This window comes from Rhyacophila brunnea, unplaced genomic scaffold (assembly GCF_057557595.1).
Source record: "Rhyacophila brunnea isolate RB1 unplaced genomic scaffold, BYU_Rbru_1.0 scaffold_35, whole genome shotgun sequence".
Lineage (NCBI taxonomy): Eukaryota > Metazoa > Arthropoda > Insecta > Trichoptera > Rhyacophilidae > Rhyacophila > Rhyacophila brunnea.
Window position 1 is genome coordinate 3,433,765 of NW_028233017.1, and position 5,447 is coordinate 3,439,211.

The window sequence follows — 5,447 nt, forward strand, 5'->3', positions numbered from 1 at the left end:
GCTATATTTTAGATGAAATTTATTTTTTTATATTAATAACAAATGTTTGAATCTAACAAAACACATATACGATTATAATTATTCTAATCGACAGAGTAATTAATTATGAACCATTAAGGAATTCAATTTGAAAAATTAAATCTTTAATAAATAGAATTCATGTTTTTGGCAATTATACTCACAGTTGCAAACTTATTTTTTTTGTTTTAAATTACATTTAAATGTAATAAAAAATATCGTTAAAAGCTGCTTGTAAATGCTATATATTTATTGAAAAATTATTTTTAAATGTAATAAAAAATATCGTTAAAAGCTGCTTGCAAATGCTATATATTTATTGAAAAATTATTTTTTTTGCTGTATTAAAATCAAATATTATATACCAAATTTCCCAATAGCTAAATTTATCTATTATTAAAATGCGATTTTTGTTTCAAAATTAAATAATCGGAACTTTATTGGAGAATTATAGAAAGTAAATCTATAAAATGTAAGTATGAAAGAAACATAGAGTAAATATGATCAATCAATATATTTTTTTAAAAAAATGAAAAATATATTTTAAATTTATTTAAAGATTCGAGAAGATGAATAACATGTCCTGACAAAATTTTGGCATCATCTTAGTCATATTTAAAAAAGGTAAAAATTACCTTTTGATTTTCAGCATAATGCAATACCACATTTTCCTTACCAAAGTTTCTCATGCATTTGCTCAATTCAACAGGCGAGAGGTCCTTAAATCTGGCCAATGCTATTTTTGGAGCTGCAGGAAGTGGTTTTAAGGATTATCCCCCTTAGTACAACCCCAACAGGATTTATAGTTGTTTATTTACCACGAAAGCCTTTTATACTCTCTTCGTTCATTCTTGGAGGATAGGAATAGAAGAATATAAAAACATGTGATAAAGATTTCTTTATAGCAAATAGCCACTAAGGGTTATTGAAAGTGATCGAAAATTGATAATAATTGTGAGATATATAGATTTAAAACATAAAATCTAAAATTTTTGATAATGAATTATAATTTTCTGATCATGGTAAGCATGTAAATATATCATATTAAACAAGGAAAATCAAATTGAATAAGCTGTTATTTATTACAAATTAAATACAATTACATTTTTGATAATGTTTATATAAAAAGCATTAAAATAATCTAGCAAAAAAATCGAACTGTCTTTTATTATACTTAAAAATTTATATATAAGATAATTTAACTTAAAATAATCTAAAACATATTCAGAGGAAAAATAAAGTATTTTTTATGTATTGCCTGAATTTATAGTCGTAATTTTAGTTTTAGTTCTCGGGCACAGCTTCCTTGATTCTCTGTACGCACAGCGTATTTAACCTTCGGCTATCTTCTCCTCTCCAAAGTCTTCTTCAATACCCCACGTTCTTTCGAGACAGAGAATAAAATAAAAAAGTTAATATAAAAATAATTTTTGTTAATCAAAATAAGTTCATTTGTGTTACATTATTATATAATCCATAAATAGAAAAAACATAAATACAGTCAGCGTATATAGAAAAAGCGAGAAATATTAATTCAAAAGGTGAATAAATCATGATAAAAGTCATAATAAGTCACTTAATAATTGAATTCTGTCTAATATTAACGTTCATGCCACATAAAAGTATTCCAAGCCACAAATAAAGTAATTTATTGATATACAAAACTACTTTGATTATTCACTAAGCAAGTTTATAAAATATGTTGCTCTTATTATATAGCAATTTTCAATGGTTTTGTCTAAAATAAGATTTTCCGCATATTTACGCTCGTAAAGACCCTAGATAGTAAATATTTGGTCTTATAAAAATGTTTTCTCATAATTTCAGTGTATGTGTATATTTTTTTAGAAAATTCTTCAAATTCAGATATTACTACATCTTATTGGCGATACAAACTCCATTTTTTATAGTGTTATATACTCAATAAATTCAATGGTTATTATCAGACCAAATATCGTGCATATGTAATTCACGCTTTATAAAAAAGGATATATAAATCCGTTTTTGTCATTGAATTACGTATGAATGTACAGATATAATTTTAAACGCCCACAAGCATCTATAAATCAATTGATTGAAACAAGGCCTCCTGGTTACTCGAAGTAAATACAATAAAAATGTAGATATCTCAATATAACTAAATTAAAAAAAACTACAAAATAACTTTATCTCCAAATTTTCTATTCTAGTATAATACATTTCATCATTGTTTTTATAGAGTATCGCAAAAATTTAATGTCGTTCTATGTTTATCAAAACAGTATCCTTCTTTCTAAAAGATATAAATAAATTTAAAGAAAATTCTATGATCTTTTTTAGATATAGAAATACTTACTTAAAGAAAATCTTACAATTAAAATCTACAAGAAGTTTCATTTTAATTCAAAACCCCTCAAATAGTAAAAAAAATATATGCAAAATGAAATTTACCATTTTAATAATTATATCAATTTAAAATAGTATGACAGAAAAAGAAGAATAAAATTTATGCGGGTTTTTTATTTTTTAGTAATATATGTTAATACCGTCATTATACATATCATTGAAGATATTTCATAAATTATTCTTCTAAGTATCTATATGCTAAAATAGTACTTATGTATATAAATACCACGGAAATCATAAATATTTAGAAGTTTTTATTTTTTCATCTTCTTTCTAGCAGTAAAATTACATTGAGATGTCTACATAAGCTTCGAAAATTGGAAATTATCAGTGTAGAATAAATTTTATTGCTGCATAAATAAAATATGAAATTAAGATAATAATCATGCTCTCCCACTATATATAATTCACCTTAAAAAAGGTTTTTACAAATATAAAGCTTATATATTTTTCTTTAAACTTTATCAATTAATATTATAACGATCCTTTACGTCATATTGAAAAATTAAATATAAAATTCCATAAAAAATAGAAAGAGAATGACGAACATATTTGTGAAATATTTTCGTACTTTTTAGACCAGATCCTATTTTATTTTCCATTATATTCTATCAACTGACTCTTTTTCGTTTAAATTTAATCATTCTTTTAACAATCTATAATTGTAAATTTTAATGAAGGATAAAGATTTTTTCAAATAAAAATAGTCTGTTTTTAATACCATATAAATTCTTTATCTGGACTGATATGCTTTTAGTTTTTAAGAATCGTATTTTCTTGCCATATAATCTATAAATTTGTTTTTTAAAAAAAAAACTTAGATTTTAGAATTGTGTTCTTAAAGACACGAGAAGACTTGGATATTTATATATGTATATTATCATAGCTTATACAGTTTTATCAATTATTATAACAGGAAAATCTGGACAAAGAAACAGCAGTAGCAAATTTATTTGATATGATTTTATAAAGAAATAAGAGAGCAATAAAAAGAAGAAAAGACTTTATAAAAAATTTCGTGGAACGTAAATGCTCTTGCAGTTACAAACAAGTAAAAAAAATTTATTCTAATTCTTATACATCAATCCGTCCCGCTTTCAGCGTAAGCTACGCTTTGGTTGTCAGAATAAAAGACTTATTATAAAAATATATTTTCAAAGCTCTAATCATATAAACAAGTATAGAAGCGATGAAATTCAAGTATATTTTACAGAAATGATGGCTGGAACCGAACGAAAATTATTTACGTAACTTCGAAAAAAATACAAAACTATGAATTTTTGAATCACAACAATAAAATTTGATACAGATAGAATTTATTAAAGTCAAATCTATATAAAAATTGAGCACCAGAGTTAGTAATAAATAGATATGTGGGTTTATAATAACAAAGAAAGTAATATTTCACAAAGTATAGAAGGAAGTTATAGGATATCGTAATAGTGATGTACAGACAATTTCTATTGCAAAACAAACTAAAATATAGTAAAAATCCTACGATAGTATAGAGAATTTTTTATTTTATGTAGAGCTCACCATTATAGAAACAGTATCCAAAAAAAATTTTATGGTAAAGAACAGAATACGTCAACTGATATGAATACGACGTAGAAGCTAGCTTTTTAAAGCAATAAATTCACCAACTCAAAACTAGCTAAAAATTGCGTTATATCATGCGAATCTATGTCAAAATCTTGGTCCGAAAAACGGATGTACTATTTGTTAATGATATAAATGTAGATAAAATTTGCGTAAAAGGGCAAACAGAAAAGACTAAAATTGCAAAAGATGATAATTTCAGCCAGCAAGCAATACATATGAATATAATAAAAGCTAATAAGAGATCAATTTTATGGTTTCGTCGAATTTGTCAGCTTAAAAATAACATAAGAGGCTTTTTTATGATTCTATATGATTCTTACGAATAACAAAATGTCGTGGTTTTATGTTGACCAGCGAAATAAAATTATATCATAACTACTACCTTAATAGATTATCTGCAATGTCAAGATAAGTTCTATAAATTATATATAAAAAAATCACACATTTGTACCGATATATCTAAGATAATATTACTGTGATAAGTTTGAAAAATAAAAGTTGAGTAATGGCTTTATAAAGAAAAAACACATCACATTCCTTAAGATAATGTTACAACTAGTTTGGAATTTAGGCCTAAATCTGCATTTATAATCTCTTTAAATTGACAACTAAAACTATTTTGATAATTAAGAAGTTAGGATATAAAAAGTACTACTAACTTCGGAAAATCAACATTGTACCGTACGAATTATACAAGGATTCACAAAGAAATCTTCTGCCTATGCAATAGTTGGAATATAGCAAGAAAACAGACTTCGAGAAGAACTGATGCACTATAAACTTATGAATGGTTTTCCATTACAATTGAATGACAGTATTGGCAAAACATAATAATAAAGAATAGGTATATAGCTTATTTTGAGTGTTAACTAGAGGATGGGTAATTTTTTAAGCATAAAAACAAAGAAAAAAACTTAAAGTATGTTTAGGGATGTAATGCAAGGCGACACTATATTAAAACTTCTATTTGTGGTCAGCATGGATCCATTATGTTGGGCACTTAAGGTATTACACCTTTGGTTAAATCTACCGAGAGATAAATCTTTCAAACATATCATTTCTATTATATATGACATGATCTATGTGATCAGAGATCCAGAAAACACTAAAAAAGAGACAAAAAAACAAGAAATTTCATAGATAGCACAGGATCAGAAATCAAAAAAGTAAGCGGCAACAAACGATTTTAGGCGTATTGTGTTCGTATTAAATATTAGGTAAGGTTAGATATAAATATCTTTCAGTATTAGAAGAGAGTAAATCAGTGCAAAAAGATACAACATTTACACGGTTTTAAAAAAAATTTATAATAATATCAAATATAGTCAAAGCCAATATTAACTGCAAAACCTGTTTAATATTTTCATAAAGCAACATTATTTGACCATTAAAACTACCAAATAGTCATTTTTAAATAAGAAAAAAATACTTTGCTGCAAGAA